Source organism: Periplaneta americana, chromosome 7, assembly GCF_040183065.1.
Source record: "Periplaneta americana isolate PAMFEO1 chromosome 7, P.americana_PAMFEO1_priV1, whole genome shotgun sequence".
Lineage (NCBI taxonomy): Eukaryota > Metazoa > Arthropoda > Insecta > Blattodea > Blattidae > Periplaneta > Periplaneta americana.
Genome location: NC_091123.1, coordinates 186,637,981 through 186,661,055, shown reverse-complemented (window position 1 = coordinate 186,661,055; position 23,075 = coordinate 186,637,981). Strand labels below are relative to the sequence as shown.

At 36.1% G+C, this 23,075-nt stretch overlaps 1 long non-coding RNA gene across 2 annotated transcripts in view; it reads right to left on the bottom strand.

The window, feature by feature from the left end:
- LOC138703840 (uncharacterized) overlaps positions 1-7,697 on the bottom strand; it is a 742,347-nt gene extending 734,650 nt beyond the window's left edge. For both annotated transcript variants that reach the window (XR_011333273.1, XR_011333272.1), the window contains exon 1: positions 7,264-7,697. This is a non-coding gene — a long non-coding RNA (uncharacterized lncRNA). The remainder of the gene's footprint in view (positions 1-7,263) is intronic.
- Positions 7,698-23,075: the final 15,378 nt, after the last annotated feature.

Below are 23,075 nucleotides of genomic sequence, written 5' to 3'. Positions count from 1 at the left end.
TTATTACATAGAAGATTAATAAAAATTTGTCTGACCAAAAATATGGATTACCCAACAAATTTAATTTATACAGATTTTAATGTATTGCCTATTGAAGAAATTCATAAATATAGTTTACTAACTTACTACCACAGAAATCAAATAAAACATAAATCTAATCGACATGAATATCGTACTCGAAGACAAAAGTCTGCTTTCCCATTAATTGAGCCTAAATGTCATACAAGTGCAGCTCTTAAACATGGTGCTAGTTTCGGTCCAAGACTTTATAATAAAATTACAACCCATTTTCCAAATTTTGAAATAATTTTAAATTGAAGCTTTTAAAAAAGAAATTTGTAAAATTATCCATGATATATAATATCAACAAATGTATTTTTTTACCCTTTATTTCTGTCGACTATATTCATGTTTTTATTGAATATCACTGGCTTCTGTCTGATTGTCAATTTATATTAAATGTGTATTTTTCTCTCTTTTTTCTCTTTCTTCTTTATTCTTGCTCTTGTGTTCTATTTATTGGTTTGAATTAAGTTACTTACTGTATTTAGTAAACTGTCCTTGTAAATTTTATGTTATATTATTGGCTAAGACCACACTACACGTTCCTGGCTCTTACGGTAGTGGCTAGAAACATTTTTGTTTTATAAATGTAATTTGCACTCACTAGCTAGCTAGTTAAATAAATATCCTCTACTATCAAATTGGTTCATCTCAGAAAGAAGAAGATTTTGTACCAGTATTTAGTAATATTTCTGAGGACATAATCACAAAATAGTAAAAGCAATATTAAAAAAACAAACCAGTTTAATATAATAGCTAATTAATCCGAAATTCGTCCGGGTACTAAATTTGTCCTACAACAAACGACTTCACGCTTCAAATATCTCAATTTCACATCACTGTAACAAAGCTACTGTGCAGCCAATGTTATTTAATTTCTGGACATATGCTAAATTACGGTTTATTTAACGACGCTCGCAACTGCAGAAGTTATATCACTATCGCCGGTATGCCGGAATTTTGTCTCTCAGGAGTTCTTTTACATGCCAGAATCTACTGACATGAGCCTGCCGCATTTAAACACACTTAAATGCCATCGACCTGGGCCGGGATCGAACCCGCAACCTCGACCATAGGTCAGCACCAGAGGTCTGCATCGGACGTTTTCGCTCGAGCGCCAAGTCAGTTCATAGCATAATCCGATAGGTAGCGCACATGCATGATGGGTGAAATTGTCACGAGCGATAAATCCTCGAACGGTATAAGCCGAGCGTTAGACATTCGTTCTTGTTACAGTGATGAACTGTGTAGTAACATCATAGATGTTTATCATTTCAAAACTTTGCAGTGTTTAACTAAACTCTCCATAGTACAACTACAAAACTTGCTTTAAAATGTAATATAAATGTTGTAGGTAAATGTCCCCCCCCCCCACACAGGAGTGATTTTGTTTTTGCCACATCTGATAGATGTTATTGGATGTAATTGTAATTATTAAAAACGTAGAACACAATCACGATAATACAAGAAATGTATCAAGTTTTCTAGTAATAATAATAATCATCTCTAATAATTAGTGTATCAATCTTTGCGTCTGTAACAGTTGTGCAGCATGATTATTCGTTTTATTATATTTTCTGTGACGTTATCTCTGTACTAATATTGTTATTAATCTACTGCTATATAATAATATTTTATAAAACGGTTCTATATTGTCGCAGTATATAGGCGGAACACTATGTATGGACCCATCATATTATATATGTGGTAAATCAAATATTGAATAATTATTAATTAGCAATAATAACTGTATATCGAAGTTTTTCATACTATTTTATTTATAACTTCATGTTCCTGTTTTGGTACGTTCCATTAAACGTTAAAGCCTTATTTTTACCGTGTGAGCAAAACATATGTGTATCTTATCTGTCGCCTTCCATACAAGATAAGACATGTCGGTGAGATGACCTTGTACTGTGCTTCTATTTATTACGAGTGTATCACGACCGATCTTATTTCACTCGAGCGTGCGACATTCGACCGAGTTCAAGCAAGCGATTTAACTCCAATGCAGCACCCTGGTCAGCACTATACCGGCTACGCTACCGAGGCAGACTCTGGACATGTAAAATTCAATCCGTATATAATAATACCCGTAAATCTCGTAATATTCTAAGGATTGCCCACAAAATAAATCTTGAAATTAAACCAATGAAATATTTAATTCAAAATTAATAAAAGGCTTCCTAAAATAACATAAAAAAGAAGTAAAAAAGCATGTATACCACTACTACAACAAAATGTTCCTTTTCAGTTCGGCATTTCGTCTTCAAATATGCCTTCAGTATTCACGTTTTAAACATTCAGTAGCGTTTACGAGTCGCTAATTGCTCTGATGTTCACCTCCTAAGAAACCTGCATACCAATGCTACAAATACATCTACAACGCACTTCCACTTGAATATTTCACTCATTTGTACGTCATCGCAAGGTACGGTGAAAGCCTGTACCAGGCGCTCGAATAACATTCAAGTACGAGTACGGTAACTCGGTGACTAGAAGCACCGTCATCTGTTTGCTTGAAGTCCATTTCCTCTAGTTAAATCTGGAGTAGCTCCCGAAAACTACTAATTTGATATCATAAAACGAATGTTCATACACTTCTTTCTCCTGTTAGTAAAGAGAAATAATTTAAAAACAAATGAGGGACGGAAAGATCTCCAATTAACGAGAACTTATTACAGAAAGACTCACAGCTGTATAAACCAGGTTACTGAATTGAATAGCATACACTATATTTATCACAAATTGGAAGACAGAAATTATGTCGTTTGTTGTGAATGAACTATAAAATTAGAAAGAAAAAAACTTTAATTAAATTTTACAGAGAAATAAATAATATTTTATTCATTTATTTATTCATTATTTAAATTTAAATATACAGAATACAGAGTATAATTACAACTATATAAATAGAAATAAAATAATACAATCAATATAAAAAAGGAGATACAGTAGTATTAACAAAATTTGAGGACCGAATGAGCAGCGCTCGTGTTCGGTCGCAGTTCAGATATAATATTAATAGGCCTATAAGAGAATATACAAAGTAAAATAAAATAGGGAAAATTAAAACTACAGCTACAGTGAAATTATATAATATAATAGGCCTATATTAATATAAGAGGAATATAGAAAATGGAATAAAATAAAATGGAAAATAAAAATTAAAATAACAGCGGCAATGAATTTATATAATATAATATAACATAGAGAAGAATAATGTCGTACGTGAATAAATTTATAAAAAATATATATATAAATTCCAGAATTATAGAATACAAATAACTTACAATATAGGCTGATTAATTCATACACTAGGGTATAAATTTATTTAATCAAATTGAAGACATTAACACGTTTCTAATTTTCTTGTTATACGTTATTAGGTTACATGTTAGAAGTTCTAGGTGTAATTTAGTTAAAGAATTATACAAACGAGGGCCAAAATTAATGCTATGCTTTAGACCAGCATTATTTTATTTATATTATTATTACTATTATTATTATTATTATTATTATTATTATTATTATTATTATTATACCAGCATCGTTTATTAAAGCATCTATATTTGAATATGTTTGTTAATAAAACAAGACAAAATTACTTGCATTATAGGCTATGTATATCATAAATTTATTTTCATAAACATCCCATTTCTTCACAATCTTCATCACTAGGTCTTCATTGAGGACTGTAAACTGGGGCTTAACACTAAGAAGGTAACATCACAGTCTACTATATACAGTCGCGAAGCTAAATGCGTAGTAAATATGCAAACATTAGATAGTTGCTCACCACTAGGATCGCTAATATCGCCTCATTACAGGCAATGTAAAATAGTACCATCACAGTCTATTGTTTCTAGCACCCTCAAAACTCAAGCTTCGTGACTGTATATAGTACACTGTGGTAACATGACGCGATCTACACTTCCAATCCCAAAGGAACAAGGGAGAACATTTCGCTTCTCTGTTGAAAATCAAAACCCGTTCTGCTGGATTTTGAGTCACCAACGCTCTCACTTCAACCGTAAAGGCCCATTCACAATGAAAATTAAACATAACCGTAACATAAACACAGAAGTTTGCGCCCAGGCTACCAAATGGGATCATTCACAATGATTCACATAAGCATTGACATAAACATTACCGTTAGACGTTAACATGAAAGTTTGCAAACTCCGAACTTCCATGCTTATGCTTACGTGATTTGCAAACAGAACACAATCGTGGAGCGCTGAAGTATACGACAGAATATGAGGAAATGGCGTCGTTGTTATGTTTCCATGGTTACCAAGTATGTTTGCTGTTATGTTTATGTTCCCATCGTGAATGATGGTATGACTTCTTGATTTTACCGTAACGTTTATATTCTTAACTTACGCTTACGTTATGTTTAATTTTCATTGTGAATGAGGCTTAACTGAACTCCATTTCACTCAGCTATGAAGATTGTAGTTAAGTCAAAGATACAATAAACTACCTAGGTTATATATTATTTTTCTATATTATTCCGTAATTTTTCAGGAAGGAAATAAACAGTATAAAAAAACCTTAATGCTATAGTGTACAATTTATTCCACTCCAGTCGCTGACGTTCACAATATGAATACAGGATCGCGGAAGTATTACATTAGCTTTACATCTTTGGAGAAGAAACGCCAACGTTATCAACTGTGCGTCAGCTCGATTCGGTAGCCAAACGCACAGCCTAGCAGTTGAATCACGACACGTCATTCACTTTACTGTCAAAAGAAACGTTCAGGGTGTGTTTGGCATGTGAAGTGTGAGTTAAAATAAACTTATCGAAGCAATTAACAAGTAGTTCTTACTATCGGTCTAAGGCTAAAATTTTTGCACTACTTAATTTTTGTTATCAACAGCTGCATTGACCTTTTAAGGTTAAGAACAAATTGTGTTGAAGTTATTTAGTTCTCAAGTCAAGAGAGAGAATATTTTAATCAGCATCATCATCGTCATCATTAGGGCTAGGATTTTGACGAAATTGCATCTTTTTTCTAGTAAGCCAGAAACATAGCTGCTTTAGTATTTATATGTTATGTGATAAACTGAGTGTTTTAAGACATATTTCTTAGGGCATTTTTTGCAATTTTTGCCTGTTTCAACTCATAAGGGCATCTTTTGTTTTATTCGATCATTTTTTTAGGCATTTTCCTTTAATTTTGGCCATAAATCCCCATTATTATTGTAAAATAATGTCTATTTCCTTTTATATTTTCTCTACATATTTTGTCCATTAATACCCATTATTTTGTATGATATTTTAATCGTTTTTCTACACAAATATTGCCATTTTAACGTAGTACACCCCATGTAATGGATCAATCCAACCACCCCTTCAATATAGACTCCTCTATACCTGCTAATTCCGGATAAGAGTGACCTTGTGGTAGACTACATGAAAACTAAAAGTAAAGTAAATCCAAGGCGCTACAGCCCATGAAGGGCCAAGACAGACCAGCCGACTGCTGACATCACGTCCACATACCGACGCAGAGGTGAACGATCATACATGGAAACTAGATCAGGTAAAAGAATTAAAGTGTACTGCTTATAAAAAATTATGTAAAATTTAATTTAATTACTAGTCTAAATATTAAGTAGTGCAAAACCTCTTTTCCTACTAAGGCAATTATGTAAGATCAATTTTTTGGGGCATTTTAAGGGCATTTTTTAAAAGATTTTTAGGTCATAAATGCTTTGTTTTTAGGACATTTTTTCATGATTTATAGGTCATCAAAGTCCTAGCCCTAATCATCATCATCATCATCATCATCGTGCACTGCTTAGCCTGAGATATTTTTCAATTTAAGAAAAATTGCAGATCTGTCCAATTCGCTTTAGACCATTTAACGTTTCGCATCTGTTAGCCTTTTTAACTAAAAATCAAGTAGACATTTATGTTTGTAGATTGTTCTGCACATTTTATAAATTTTTACTTTTGCTTAGCAACCAGGATTGCACGCAACATAACATTCACATTAGATATTATGAGATAAAAAAGGAAGGTAACAGGAAGTCCATAGTTGTGCTTCTACCTACAAAACCTCGGCCACATGACATTGACCTTGGATTTAAAAAAAATGTTACAAAGGACCACAATTTCAATGTACAAGGTGATTCTATTCAACTTTCCTCCCCTCAAATTCGTGCTCCCTACTCAAATATCTAACGATTACACCATTCTACGTTAATCTGCAAGGAAAGTCCCTATGCTGTACCACTGTAGTCCTTTCTGCTGATGAAATCCTCTCAGCTCTCCTCTCTCCCACTTCCCCTCCACCTACCGACATACTCGGCCGACCGAAGCGACCGAATTTTCCGGTCTGTCCACGTCACAATATCCAACATCAACAGCCATGCAACAAATCGAAACGGCTCGCTCGCCAAAACACCTAGCATTTCAATTTATTTCGATTAACACCCCCTCTAACACAATAGCGTTAATAACAAATGCCTTTGACCCTCGTGCACTCAAATGAAGTAAACGGACCGTCAATCACTATTATCTGGCACAAAATATCACACAGACATAAAATATCACCTATTGTTGAGAGATGTGTTCGTAAATTCACTCCATTATTCATGCACGGTAAGTAATAGTTCCAAAGCTGCGGGACACATATCATTAACAGAAGGCAATGACCTCTTACGACGAACTCCAAACTTTCTAGGAATAAAAGAAGTTATAAAATGAAAGTATTATTTCGTTACAACGAAGCATAATCAGAGTTAAGTAAATATAACAGAAAAATGGCGCGTTTTTTTAACGAATATGGAGAGTGTAAAAACTTTAAATTAAGAATCATACAATAAAACTTCGCATTTTGATAACACTTCTGCAATAAGAACTATTACATCCCTATTTTCCAATGGGATGATTATGAATTTGAAATAAGGCAAGCAGGTGTGAAAGTAGCACGGAAATGGTAAAGTCCGAGAGAATATTGCTACCTGTTCTGTTAGGACAAAACCTACCTATGTATACCTGCCACCACGTCAAGAAATACCTGACGTGCGGCGGCATTGCTGTCCCCGTTATATGGAGAGAACAAGAAAAGACTTTCAATCGCCACGCAGACGATGTCTGAGGTGGCAATACTGAAGTCGTTTTGCACGCGTAAAACAACAGTTTATTAAATATGATGAAATATATGATAGCGATATACCACTTACCTGTATTGCGTGTTGATGTAAGGGTCACCAATTGTAATATGCACAGAATTTTAAACACTGAAACTAACGAGAAGGATCTTAAAGTCCAACATGATGAACACGACGATGACAAGGACGTCATCGTTGACGCCTCCACACCACCACCAACCCCAAAAAATAAAAAAAATAAAATAAAATAAAAGTTTTAAAAATGAATTTTGTAAGTAACTTCCCTCAAAAAACTTTTCTTTCCCCTTCTTAAAATTATACGATTTTTTTAGGTTTTTTTTTTCACTTAAATTTTCTCATCGAGACACACACATCACTGTAGTCTTTATATATTGGGCCTTCAGTTTCGTGAGTAATCCACAAGAGATGGAATGGAGAGTTCGAGGAAAAAAAAGCACTGATCACTGCCTGCTGTACAAAAGACCCGCACTCCGGCTTGGCCAAGAGCGGACTGAACGCACGAGAGTCGGCGAGTCGGGAGCGAGTTGGAGTACGCCGGGGGGGGGGGACGTGAACCTCCCTGCCCTCCACCGCTCCCCGTCAACACCGTGGGGGCATGTTTACTCTACAACCCTTTCCTTAAAAATTCCCCGACAATTAAAATGAACAGATTCTGATGATCTTGGGGTGACACTACTATTAGGGCAGATACAATCTCGTACAGACTAACTGAAGGTTTTACCAGTAACCAAAAATGTATTTAAAAACAGGCTTAAGTACTTTACTAATGGCGAAGTGCATCAACATTGATTAAAAACGCAGTAATCATAGATTACGAAACGACGGTTAAACAGTAGCCGTGGTTAAAATGTAATTTATGTGCACCATTCATAATCACCGAATCTAAATGACACTCGGGAGGAAATTAAACGCAGAATAAATATGGGAAATGCCTGTTATTATTCGGTTGAGAAGCTTTTGTCATCTAGTCTTCTGTCAAAAAGTCTGAAAGTTAGAATTTATAAAACAGTTATATTACCGGTTCTTCTGTATGGTTGTGAAACTTGGACTCTCACTTTGAGAGAGGAACAGAGATTAAGGGTGTTTGAGAAAAAGGTGCTTAGGAAAATATTTGGGGCTAAGAGGGATGAAGTTACAGGAGAATGGAGAAAGTTACACAACGCAGAGCTGCACGCATTGTATACTTTACCTGACATAATTAAGAACATAAAATCCAGACGTTTCAGATGGGCAGGACATGTAGCACGTATGGGCGAATCCAGAAATGCATATAGAGTGATAGTTGGGAGATAGGAAGGAAATAGACCTTTGGGGAGGCCAAGACGTAGATGGGAGGATAATATTAAAATGGATTCGAGAGAGGTGGGATATGATGATAAAAAGTGGATTAATCTTGCTCAGGATAGGGACCGATGGCGGGCTTATGTGAGGGCGGCAATGAACCTGCGGGTCGTTAAAAGCCATTTGTAAGTAAGTATTATGCCCACGTGCATCAACGTCGGTTAGTGTAACTGAAATCAGGATAGTATCAGTGAAATGTGTCGTAGTTCCAGTGCAGTGAGTGAGTTGACAGCGAAATGAGTGTAGTGTTGAAAGGTACTTGTGCAGGTATGAACATATCACATACTCGTGGGTTTTAGTTCGAACTTATGTTTAAGATACAAATTAGATTTACTTTAAATGTTATGTTAAGTGATCGTGCTTCATTTAAAGTTTTCCAGACGTGGGGATTCAGTCATTGAGAAGCAGGAAGACTATATTGAAGGACTGTAAAGATATACTGTAAAAATAAATAAACGTGTGAGTGAAAACAAATTTTGTCCATTAATTATTAAATGACCCTCGTATTTAAACAATTGTCCTCATCGTCCTCTCCATTGATGTTCAAGAAGTGGACATTTCATCCCATTACACGTTCCTGGCCACCTTCAGTCGTGTGTGAACATGGTTAAAGAAAGCATGTGTCAAATTTGATATCAGTTTTTAAAATAATCAAGGCAATGTAACTCCTTGGTATTTGATTCACTCTCAAGACAACATGAATACATTGCACTGCCAGTTTTCTACATCGTGTCGCTGTCATATTCAGTAGTTCCATAACCCACACAGAACAGAACCAGGCTTTTCATACGGGTCTTTTAACTCCCACTCACAATATTCTACCTGTATAATCCCTAGCAATGACACACATGTTAGCCTTTACGTTTTTATTATGTGTGTCTGTATTGTGTGAGTGAAGGCGTATAATGCAGGGGGATTTAATGTTAACGATGACAATGTTGGTGATAAACTATATAAAGCATTTTGTGCGAGATCGTGCGTATTTGCTTGTTTTCCGCACAGAACCAATACGCGGTAAGTGTGAAATACCACATTCAGTATTCCCAACGTAACAGACATAACAATTTCCCTCTTCTTACCGCTTAAGCGCCATATTCATTTTACTGCTTTAGGCTTTTAACATATTATTTTTAGAGACGTTTAACATAGTAATGATTATAAATTGGAAACTTACCACTGCAATTTCACCTAAATTGCACTGTTAATTATTGTTTTTAAATATTTGCAAAAATTAAGTAAACGCTCAGTGGTAGAGCATTGGTACGTTAAACCAAAGGTCCCGGGTTCGATACCCGGCTCCGGAACAATTTTTCCCTCGAAATTATTCAAATCAACTTTACAGGGAGTTATACCTGAAATCTTGATTTGCATAATACACGTCACTGTTCGTTAACAGAAAACCACAATTTAAGTCACACGGAGTTAGTGTGCACTCGAAGTTGGTTGCTTGACGGTTGTCAGCCCACTTTGAGGTCTGTGGATATAGAGGGAAAAATTGGATCGGTGTCGGTTAGAGTTCCCGAGTAGCTCTGTGGTAGAGCGTTGGTACGTTAAACCAAAGGTCCCGGGTTCGATACCCGGCTCCGGAACAATTTTTCCCTCGAAATTATTCAAATCAACTTTACAGGGAGTTATACCTGAAATCTTGATTTGCATATAGAGAGATGTATGCTGATAAATTTAAATAGCACTTACAAATGTAAGACAAGATATAAAGCAATAATAAATATTAATCAAAACGATGTTCATGAGAAAACAGCTGGCCTCGGGTATAGAACCCGAACACTAGCGAGCAAGTAACTGCACTCCGTTGTTTCAGATATGTAACGAGATTACGGCACAATTATGACTACCAGAGCGTCACGCGTAGAGACTGTGGCTGTACGTTGACACAGACAGGGACAGACTAGCCAGCGCTTGGACGGGGAGGATCACCAGTTGCGAACAGTGGCCACATTGGACAGCTCGTCCTTGAACACGGGTCCACGATTATTCTTTCACTGTGCACTGAAATACCGGTAGTATTCCTGAGATGAATTATTTATTTATTTTATTTATTTATTTTTATTTTGCTAATAATTGTAACATAAAATATAATATATACAGAAAAAATTTTTTCTCGTTGCCAAACTTTCAGAACGGCCCCGAGGTTCACTCAGCCTCCTATAAAATTGAGTACCGGGTCCTTCCCGGGGGTAAAAGGCGGTCAGAGCGTGGTGCCGACCACACCACCTCATTCTAGTGCCGAGGTCATGGAAAGCATGGTGCTCTACCTCCATGCCCCCCCAAGTGCCTTCATGGCATGTTACGGGGATACCTTTACCTTTTACAGAAAAAATTTAGCTCGCCCCTGAAAGAGTAGAACTCGTGCTCAGGGGCGGATTCCTGAATTGAAATTAATAATTATACAATACAATTTGTCTTATGTCTACTATGCAATTATATATATTTAAATGTACAATTTTTCAATTTTTATAAAATCCATACATAACTTTTTAAATTTAATACTAGAACTATTAGAATTGACAAGATTAGGATATTTAAATATAAATTTGTTATATATTCTTGGGCCTAAATTACTACTATGAGTCCACACCTGTGGAGTAACGGTCAGCGCGTCTGGCTGCGAAACCAGGTGGCCCGGGTTCGAATCCCGGTCGGGGCAAGTTACCCGGTTGAGGTTTTTGCCGGGTTTTTCCCTCAACCCAATACGAACAAATGCTGGGTAACTTTCGGTGCTGGATCCCGACTCATTTCACCGGCATTATCACCTTCATATCATTCAGACGCTAAATAACCTACATGTTGATACAGCGTCGTAAAATAACCCAATAAAATAAAAAAAAATAAAAAAAACTACTATGATTAAATACTGCAGCAGTGTTGCATTTTGGTTCAAACAATTTTAAAGAATTCATACCTTTTGTTTTATAACTATGAGAATACAATTCAAAATTATTTCGATTTTTATGTATGAGTTTTATTAATACAATATAATAAATTTGTCTTATGTTAATTAAGTACATTAAAGTCTAAAAACAATTTTTGAGATGGAAAACCAATAGGTTTATGAAGACATATTTTAATTATTTTCTTCTTTAATAAATAAAGTGGATTAAAGTTGGATTTAAATGAGCTATTATACCCCATCCTATAATTCCATACATAATTACCGATTGAAATAAAGTTATATATATTGTAGGAAATAACCTGATTGACAATTAATTCCTCAATAAAACAAAATAATATACTATTTTACGTAATTTATCACAAAGGTAATTAATGTGTTGGTTCCATTGGAACAGGTTTTTCAGCAATCACGTAAACAAAAGTTTTACATAAAATTCTAATGTAGTATCGAATACTGCAGACTAATTTAGGATATAAAGTCCCAAAATACTCGTATGTGCGTAGTTTTTATTTTGGTGTGGTAGAATCAACACACGAAGGCGGAAAGTTGTGCCAACAAATTGTCCAGCATTTAAGATGGAATAAACGTTTCTTATTTGTTAAGAAACTTCGTAAAGTTCTGCCTAAGAGCAGGTCTTTCACTGCAAAACCCAGATTTCTCCAATATTTCCTATTTTCTGCCTTCCTCTTTGCCTCCTCATATATGATCCATATATTTTAATGTCCCTCGGGAGGAAATTAAACACAGAATAAATATGGGAAATGCCTGTTATTATTCGGTTGAGAAGCTTTTATCATCCAGTCTGCTGTCAAAAAATCTGAAAGTTAGAATTTATAAAACAGTTATATTACCTGTTGTTCTGTATGGTTGTGAAACTTGGACTCTCACTTCGAGAGAGGAACATAGGTTAAGGGTGTTTGAGAATAAGGTGCTTAGGAAAATATTTGGGGCTAAGAGGGATGAAGTTACAGGAGAATGGAGAAAGTTACACAACACTGAACTGCACGCATTGTATTCTTCACCTGACATAATTAGGAACATTAAATCCAGACGTTTGAGATGGGCAGGGCATGTAGCACGTATGGGCGAATCTAGAAATGCATATAGAGTGTTAGTTGGGAGGCCGGAGGGAAAAATACCTTTGGCGAGGTCGAGACGTAGATGGGAAGATAATATTAAAAAATCTTGCTCAGGATAGGGACCGATGGCGGGCTTATGTGAGGGCGGCAATGAACCTTCGGGTTCTTTAAAAGCCATTTGTAAGTTGTGAGTATGCAGTAATAAATATAGTACCAATACTATTGGAGGATTTTTGGTTGTTTGTTTGGCACCAAATCTTGTTGTCAGCCACAAAAGTCACAAAATAATGTTTCCCAGGTCTGAACTAGACTCGAACACGGATCACAGGAAGGCCTAGACTAATATTTCACCCCAGGGAAATCAGCTTCGAAGCCTACTCATAACCTACATAAGCTAAAATTTCCCCTCGTGGGGGAATCCCAAGGATGAGGTGGAGTTGGCCTAGGGCCATGCCACAACATGACTGCTGGTGTCATGGACGAACATGTCGGTGAAGGCAAAGGTGCCTCGTGACCGAGATCGCTTCGTTGGAGTAGTGGCACCTCGAAGGTGCAGCCAGGAGGTGAAGGTTTTCAAGTAGGAATGTGTTCCAATCCATGAAGCTGAACTGACAATACGACATATCAGACAGTATGTAATTATCAGGCTTCGAGACTTCGGACCCAATAGAGGAGTTCAGTGAGAAATCCGCATAACGGCGTACTGAGTATAGTGGTAAAGCGTACAGTGGGTGGGGGTACTGTAGAATGAATGACAACAAATACGCATAGGAAAACGCTCTGGATTTGAACGGTTCTGACGAATAATTTGGTTTTCATACAAACTGTGTCGGAAACTATTACACGGTTAGAAAAGTCAGAGCAAGAGATGCCGGAAGCCCTCAAATTAATTTAGAAAATGATACAGAGAATTAATGAGACACCAAGCACACCGGGTACTGAACGTGTAAAACAGAAGTGGAAATCAATTTTATGCAAAAATAACGGATATGGAACATTGTGTAACATAAATAGCAAATTAGTAGACATAGAATCACCCGAGAATAAAGGACTGTCTCTTAGAGACTGCAATGATGTTAGGTTTCTTCGTTTTGCTCCTATCACGTCATGTGACGGAGAGCGCAGCTTTCTGCAGTACAAACTGTGTTTGGCAGATAACCGAAAAAGATTTACGTTTGAGACACTGAGAATGTATCTTGTAGTACATTGCAATTCGGTACTGTAACTGCACTTCCTAAAGACGACCAATAGGATAAATGAAAAAATTAAAATTGCTACATGCTTATTTTACTATTAACACTGTGTATAATTAAACACAAATGCTTATAAAAGACAGGAGAATAAATGCTTTTCATATTCTTTTGACATTATCATTGTGTAATGTAGGCTTTATTTACTTTCAGAATGTACGTATGTGTGTTTCCCCATACTACCGTACTCTACTCTAAATAGCAATGTTGTTACCTCAACACATCTCTATCTACCTGCAGCGAGTCAACAACCTATAGTGCATGCACAGTAAAGTTATTGTATCGGGTCCAAAGTCTCGAAGCCTGGTAATTATTAATCGCACCGAAACTTTTTGTAACTTTGGTGCACAAATTGTAAGAGAGTGCAATGATTTTGAAGTGTTCACGAATGAGGAACAAAATTTGGTTTCACAAGGTAGAAGGTTAGCAGTCTATTTCCACACTCGATGCCGATACCATAGGTATTACTGATGGAATTACATTTCTCGATTTTTAATCGGAATTAATATTTGAGATTGTTAATAACAGATTGTAATCAATTTCCGTAAATTCCGTTGCATCCGTATTAGTATTAGTATTAGTAGTATTTAATTATTTAACCTGGTAAAGATAAGGCCGTCAGGCCTTCTCTGCCCCTCTACCAGTAGATTTCAACTATGATATGAAGAATAAAATTACAATTAATATTAAATTTACAATTACAATTACAATTACAATAAAAATCAATGTACCTGACTAATGAAAGCTAGATAATTTATCATTGAAAAAAAAATTCAAATTTACTGAATTACAAATTAAACCTAGAATAACAAAATTGTATAGTGATGAAATTACTGGATATTGAAATATTTTGTGATAGATTAAGGAAACTATTTACAAGAAATCAATTACTGACCAAGTGCCTAGTAAGTTTGCGTTTGAATTCAATTTTATTTCGACAGTCCCTGATGCTAGCAGGTAGCGAATTCCAGAGTCTTGGCAGGGCTATTGTGAAAGAGGATGAGTATGAGGAGATGCGATGGGATGGTATTGTTAGTATTGTTTCATGGCGAGAGCGTGTGTTCAGTTTGTGGTGGGAAGAAAGGTAAGTGAAGCGAGACGACAGGTACGAAGGAATAGAAGAGTTCAAGATTTCGAAGAGAAGGAGAAGTGAATGTAAATTTCTTTTCTTATCTAGTTTAAGCCAACCTATTGCTTCCAGGGATGGGGTAATGTGATCATATTTACGGACATTGCTTACAAAACGTACACACAAATTATGAGCACGTTGAAGTTTCGTTTTGTTGTCGCTGGAGAGGTCAGTCAGTAAAATGTCAGCATAGTCGAAATAGGGAAATACAAGCGTCTGCACAAGGGACTTTTTTAAGCAGGAGGGGAGTGAACATTTATCCTTTTTAGCATATAAATAATAGAACATACTTTTCTGCAGGTTTCTGTGATTAGAGAGGTATTAGAGCAGCTATGGGGACTATAAGCAAAGTAGGGAGGGAACGTTCCTACTCACCCCACATTCGTTTGATTGACAGGCGAGGGGTAAAGCAGCTGTTTTGCTAAGTCAAGTGCAGTGGTGGATTCGACACACCTTGCTCATCAGTAATTTCTCCGCTCTTACTGTATTTCTTGTTTCAAAATCTTTATAGTATTTTGTTTATAGGAAGTACACGTATCATACAATAATTATGACGGCCACCTACTGTCATTAGGCAAATTATATATTTTTCAATTGTATAACTACTCCTTTATCACGTGCACAAGAAATTCTTGAACTGCCTTGTGATCGACATAATAAAGTATTTCTTTTTTAAAAACAATAAAGAAAAAAGCAAAGCTCCATTGTCATTTAACTGCACAATATATTAAAAGATACAATGCTCAACATAATAAATTGTTTCTTTTTAAAACTAATAAAGTAACTAAGCTCCATTGTCATTTAACTTGAAAACATATTAAACACAATATAATGATCAACAAAATCAATTGTTTCTTTTTATAAATACTAAAGAAAGTAAAACTAAGCTCCACTGTCATTTAACTTTAAAACATATTAAACAAAATGCATGAGATATGAATGAAACGAAATACTAATGTAGGCCTATACTGCTGGTTTTCATTTTTTTGTTGTTGATTGCCCTCGAAATTTCTTGTTATTAACTAAAAAGGATATATTTGGCTGTAAAATAGAACAACTCAACCGTAATACTGAAACTAAATCCATGTCTGTGATCCTAGACCTGGAGATACTTTTGGTCATATTCATTTTGAAAAGAAAAGCAGCTCACAACAGTAAGTTGAGCCAAACATAGATACCATACGCATTGCAAATGTGCGCAGACTAGGGAATTGCTCCTCTGGTAGGTAATCCATTTTTTCCTGAACACTTTAGTGGCGTGCTCTTTTGCATCTCTATAGTGGCTCTGATGCTTGAGTAACATCAAATACAAATGGATTATTGAACAGACACATCTCCATGTCCATTGCAGTTACTTCTGAAAATCTTTCTTGGAAAGAGAACGCATCAAGTAGGCCTAATATGCACTCAAAGTTTTAAACAAGTTCAGTTCCAGATACTTAATAAAATAACAAGTATCTAAATCCTGAAAATACTATAAACATATCTTGTTTTGTATCTTTCCACAAATATTACGAAAATAGCTTTTAAAATTGTAAATAAATACTTCTAAGATCACCGAAGTCAGCTTTAGCCTATGCTTCCGATTAAAGTGGCCTTTAATATCGAAGCGTTTTATATGCGCAATTTTAAACCTATATATTAAGCAACAGACTTTCTTCTTTTTGTAAGTAACAAAAAATTCTTTCTGCCACTCTTCCTGAAACTGACGTCCCGAGATCGAATCCATACCCGCCACTGAATGAAGCGTGTCTAGAAAAGCACCAGGCGGAGGAGAGGGTCGGTGGAGTGGGGTAAGGCGGCTTTGAGTGCAATGGCCCTTCGGAGCCATTTTTCGCCATGGTTGTATTAGAGAGTTGCAGAATAGGGTTTACAACCGGTTTAAATTCGACCGGTCAGAGAACAACACTCAAGATAAAACAACCGAACGAATGTTTGAATTTCAACCGGTTGCCCCTGATGCTTTGCAGGCTAGACAGAACACTGACATTTTCTGAGTACACAAACGGAGTAGCAATGGCAGGAAATTTACCATGTGTGGTAATTTAAAAAAATGTATTTGCTTAATGTAGGCCTACAATTGATTCATTACACTTATCATCATAACATAAACAATATTCTTCACTATCACTTCTATTTTAGTTTGTTTTCATGAGAATTTAGATGTGATTACCGAATGGGGAAAATTACTGGCATTAAACTGTGACCACAGTCTGGGTTTGAGCTGTGTTTGACTGCATGCCACCTCGCGTGTGGTTACTCTATTACATTAACTTTTTTTAAGTTTACAAAAAAATAAGAGTTTGCACATCCTAAACTCAATTTTTCCTTTCCTTTGTAACCTTTGTACTGTGAATGATGTCCCATGTCGCTTTGTGACAAATAATAAAATCCTTTTTGTACACAACACAAAGCGCCCATGTTCGTCTCCGTCCGATTAAATTCACGAAAATAATTCTCTCCACTTCTTAAGATTCACCTGATGATGCGAAGATTTCAATTTTTTCTTTGATGGAATTTTGATGGATTACCCTTATTTTCACTGTTTTAAAACAATTTGTTTGTCGTTTGCATCAGCATCACCGTGTTTTTCACCATCACGCGATCACTACAAAATACAAAATCGAACCGGAAACGGAAGTTATCACAGCGCTTGTGGAAACTGGCTTGTTTTGTAGTGTAGGGGATGCCAACATAACCTTACAACATAAATTAGCTAACATATTGATAGAAAAGACTTTTCTTATTACTCTTCACTCACGCCTTTTCATGAATAAAGATTTTTGGCAGCCGAAATAAGAAAAACGGAGAATCGGGCTCTTCAAGCAAACACGAGTAATTAGAAGAAGTGCAAATGTTCTCCCAAAAAACAGAAGAATTCGAAAAGAAATGAGTGTCTGGTAACCGTAATCCATCTTCTCCTATGACAATCTACGTATATAAAAAATGTAAATTACGGTTTATTTAACGACGCTCGCAACTGCAGAGGTTATATCAGCGTCGCCGGTGTGTCAGAATTTTGTCCCGCAGGAGTTCTTTTACATGCCAGTAAATCTACTGACATGAGCCTGTTGCATTTAAACACATTTCAATGCCATCGACCTCGGCCGGGATCGAACCCGCAAACTCGAGCATAGAAGGCCAGAGCTATGCCAACTAAGCTACCGAAGGCGACTCCATGTATATAATATATTATATCCATCATCCCAATAAGGCATCTATCATTGTATCTATTTTTCTATGCATCTGCAATCCATTCAGTTATCTCTCTATGCATCTACAAACAATCAATCAATCAATCAGCCAGTGAATTAATAAATCAATCAATAAATCCATCCACCCACCAATCTGTCTAACCAGTTCCCCAACTGTGTCTCTACCTACCTCTCTATCTACATATCCACTTATGTACCTACCTACCTACATATCCAGCTGTCTACCTATTTACCATCTATCCATCTATCTATCTATCCACCTATCTATCTAATCTGTCTGTCTATCTATCTCCCTCTGTCCGTCTGTCTGCCTATCTATCCATCTATCTATCTATCCACCTATCTATCTAATCTGTCTGTCTATCTATCTCCCTCTGTCCGTCTATCTATCTATCTATCTATCTATCTATCTATCTATCTATCTATCTATCTATCTATCTATCTATCTATCTATCTATCTATTTTTTTATTTTAGTTGGTTATTTAACGACGCTGTATCAACTACTAGGTTATTTAGCGTCGATGAGATTGGTGATAGCGAGATGATATTTGGCGAGATGAGGCCGAGGATTCGCCAGAGATTACCTTGTATTCACATTACGGTGGGGGAAAACCTCGGAAAAACCCAACCAGGTAATCAGCCCAAGCGGGGATCGAACCCGCGCCCGAACGCAACTTCAGACCGGCAGGCAAGCGCCTTAACCGACTGAGCCACGCCGGTGGCTCTCTATCTATCTATCTATCTATCTATCTATCTATCTATCTATCTATCTATCTATCTATCTATCTATCTATCTATCTATCTATCTATCTATCTATCTATCTATCTATCTATCTATCTATCTATCTATCTATCTATCTATCTATCTATCTATCTATCTATCTATCTATCTATCTATCTATCTATCTATCTATCTATCTATCTATCTATCTATCTATCTATCTATCTATCTATCTATCTATCTATCTATCTATCTATCTATCTATCTTCATAGCCATTCACCCACCTACCTAACTACCTACGAACTTATTCGTCTACCGTCGACAAAGGTAAATCTTAAATTCTCGGTAAGATTGTAAATAATGCATTGAAATATACTGTAGTGTCAGGACAGTTTGCAGTTTTGAGGCTCATTCACAATGAAAATTAAACATACCGTCTTAAGAGTGTAAACGTTACGGTAAAATTAAAAAGTCATACCATCATTCACGATGGGAGCATAAACATGACCGCAAACACACTTGGTAACCATGGAAACATAACAACGACGCCATTTCCTCATATTCTGTCGTATACTTCAGCGCTCCACGATTGTGTTCTGTTTGCAAATCACGTAAGCATAAGCATGAAAGTTTGGAGTTTGCAAACTTCCATGTTAACGTCTAACGGCAATGTTAATGTCAGTGTTTATGTGAATCATTGTAAATGATCCCATTTGGTAGCCTGGGCGCAAACTTCTGTGTTTATGTTATGGTTATGTTTAATTTTCATTGTGAATGGGCTTTATGCTGGTGACGTTTTTCTAAAATTAATAAAAGTTGTGAAGATCATCAGAGTTCCGCTACTACAAAACCGCTTACTCGATTGGCTATTTAATCGGGACTCGAATCACGTACTTCGGCTTGTAAAGTCGCTGCTGTCGGGTGTGACGCTGACCTCGAATCCCGGTGCGGACATGCGCTGATTTTCATGTGCAGAAAGTTCGCACACGGGATCGCTACGTCCAGCAACTTTGTGAAGATCTAAGAGGTGCTAGGAATGGATCACACGTCCTCAGAGTCTGTTTCTTGAATCGAGTAGCTTAGCCAGCAGAGGCCGCTAGATCGAGGCTGGATGTGGAGTTTTCGTACTTAAACCCAAAAGTTAAAATTTGCTAATAAGGCTCCTTACAGCGTAACAGAATAGTAATTTGAAAAAATAGTCTTCTTTCTCAAAGATCTTTTCGCATACTCCCATCACACAACTCAACAACACATTCACTAATAACCGAAATATCTGACATAAAATTCTGTCTTTCAACAACGAATTTCAGCGCTACGTCTATCAGAGATAACTTTTACTCTGAACCCAAGCTATAGTGTGATTCACGTAAGATTAGTTCCTGAAAAGCTAATATGGAGGTATTTTCAATGTTGCCAACTGTCATCAGTTACCACCAAGGCTATGTAATGAAACAATAAGAGTAAATATTATTTACATATGACTGATCTCAAATTAGAATGTATTTTGTCATGGAACACGAAACTCATAGGTTGGACTAAACATAATTTTCATACGAGCGTCTTAATTACCACTATAGGCAAGTTTCATACGACTTTTTATGCTCGACCATATTTCTAACTTTAAATTATTCAGAAGTATACATTTTATTTGTATATGACAGAAGATCGGAAGTGACCTTGTTCATAGCTCTTGAATTGTGAGATGTGCGCAGACGCAAAAGTATTGATTTTTTCCGAGGAACAATAATGTCATTCACCTTGATGTGATGCAGAGAATGTATAACCTGGAAATTGATTTAGAATTGAAAAACGAGATGACAAATTGAATTTATTTGAATATTATTTACAATTAACGCTAATTATTATAGTAATAGAACATAACCTTCTGCGACAGTATTGGATTTCCAGCCTCCGTGACGTTTCCCTCGTCTTTCGATTGCATATCCGAGAATAATCGAAAACCTGAACTTTAATGAATAGGTGTACTTTAATGACATGCATTAAAGGACTGCTACCAGGTGTATAATTACTACATTTCGGCATGGTCGAGCATAAAAATATTTGTTGTTGAGATTGTATTGTATTGTATTTATTAACATTCCATGGTATTCATACATTGCTTACAGCTAGAATATGGAACAAGTCAAAAACTTAATACTATTATAAAATCTTAGGGTGCTATTCATAGACATTTCGCAGTACGCGCTACGAGCGTACTAAGCTAGCCCCGGATATCCACTGGTTACTAGTACAGAATTCAAATCATATCCTATCGCTAACACTGGTTTACGAATATGAAAAACGCTGATCATCCACCGGAAGCCCGCGCTAAAAATGTCTATGAATACGGCCCTAAATGATGATCAGAGTTAACCTGAAAATGTATTCTGTTTGACCACATGAAATGATGTACGAACTACGAAAACCGAACGCCACTTTAAAATTTATACTGCTTATTTATTAATTATTATCGTATTATATTTTAATAATATTAATATTATGATTTATTAGTTACGTCCTTTGGGGAGGCCGAGACGTAGATAGGAAGATAATATTAAAATAGATTTGAGGGAGGTGGGGTATGATGATAGAGACTGGATTAATCTTGCTCAGGGATAGGGACCGACGGTGGGCTTATGTGAGGGCGGCAATGAACCTGCGGGTTCCTTAAAAGCCAGTAAGTAAATAAGTAAGTAGGTAAGTAAGTATGTAGTTACGTTCGAATTTCCAATAATATTTAATAGTAATTTTCGTTTCATGAACGTTGGTAGCTTCAAAATAGCGTTTATAAAATAACTATCAGTCGTAATATTTGTCGAAATTCGAAAGAAAGTTTGTAAAAGAAAATTCAGTCTGACAATTATTTTTATTTTATTTTATTTTAAATCCACCACCAACAGAAGCAGGCTTCCAATTACAGATGGCTTACACAGATGTATACACAAAATACATAATAAGAGAGAAAAAAAAAACAAAACAAACAACACAAACGAAAGAAAGAAAATACATAATGGTAATAGATGCTAGAATATAATATTACAGTTAATATAGTGCCAAATGTCAATATAATGATGCCCTTAGGATGTAATGTAAGAAGATTAAAACTACAAGTGCATCCCCAATCCATACCAGCTGATTAGACTAAGGTTCGCCGAGTATCCAGGTTTCGAGCATTCGTCCCTACCAGCCCCTCCTCGCGTCGCCAGCCGATGGGATCCATCCATCCAGCCAATAAAAAAACAAATTCAAAACATTCCTTTCGCCAATTTCATCCAGAAACGCCCTCACTGGCAAATGCCAATGCCAAATATAGTTCTTCATCCATAAACTGTCTTACTTACTTCACTAGTGAGCCACTGAAGTGTTTTTCTATTTTTTTAGGGGTGGAGTGAGGATTTGCTTCTTATCTTATTATCTATTTGGAATGGTTAATTATCGGCTACTTTTACTCGTATTTCAGCTGCCAGAAACGTATGAAAAGAAAAAAAAATGAGTAAGAGTGCGTAAACTACATTTTTTCAGCCAGTATGTTGGTAATTATAGATCTGTTGGCAACACTTTTACTGAAAAACAAGGTCCGACAAGCGCTGCATTTTGAAAACAAATTCAGAAATTGTTAACCCTTGAGATAACTTCATTGTAACTCTGGAATGCATACTTCAAACAGGTGGTAATATACATGTTGAAGCGAGCATAGCAATGATTTCGGAACAACAGCCTACGCCTATGCTGTAACCATGACTACAGCACTTCCTGTCTGAAATTTACAAGCGGTTGCATATACTGCCTTCGTACTAGCCACAATGTGGCACGATGAGAATAAGTTAATTTGAAATAGACTAATATACTTGCTTGGGGTTTGGAGGATTTATTTTCACTGGAACAAAATTACGTAATACTTATTGAGACTTAAACACATGCTTTAACAGTGATTTGATATGAACAATGAAAGATTAATATCAATTCACTTAATGTTATCATTGAACTGTGAGCAGTAAAGGCCCATTCACAATGACAATTAAACATAACCGTAACATAAACACAGAAGTTTGCGCCCAGGCTACCAAATGGGATCATTCACAATGATTCACATAAGCATTGACATAAACATTACCGTAAGACGTTAACATGAAAGTTTGCAAACTCCAAACTTTCATGCTTATGCTTACGTGATTTGCAAACAGAACACAATCGTGGAGCGCTGAAGTATACGAC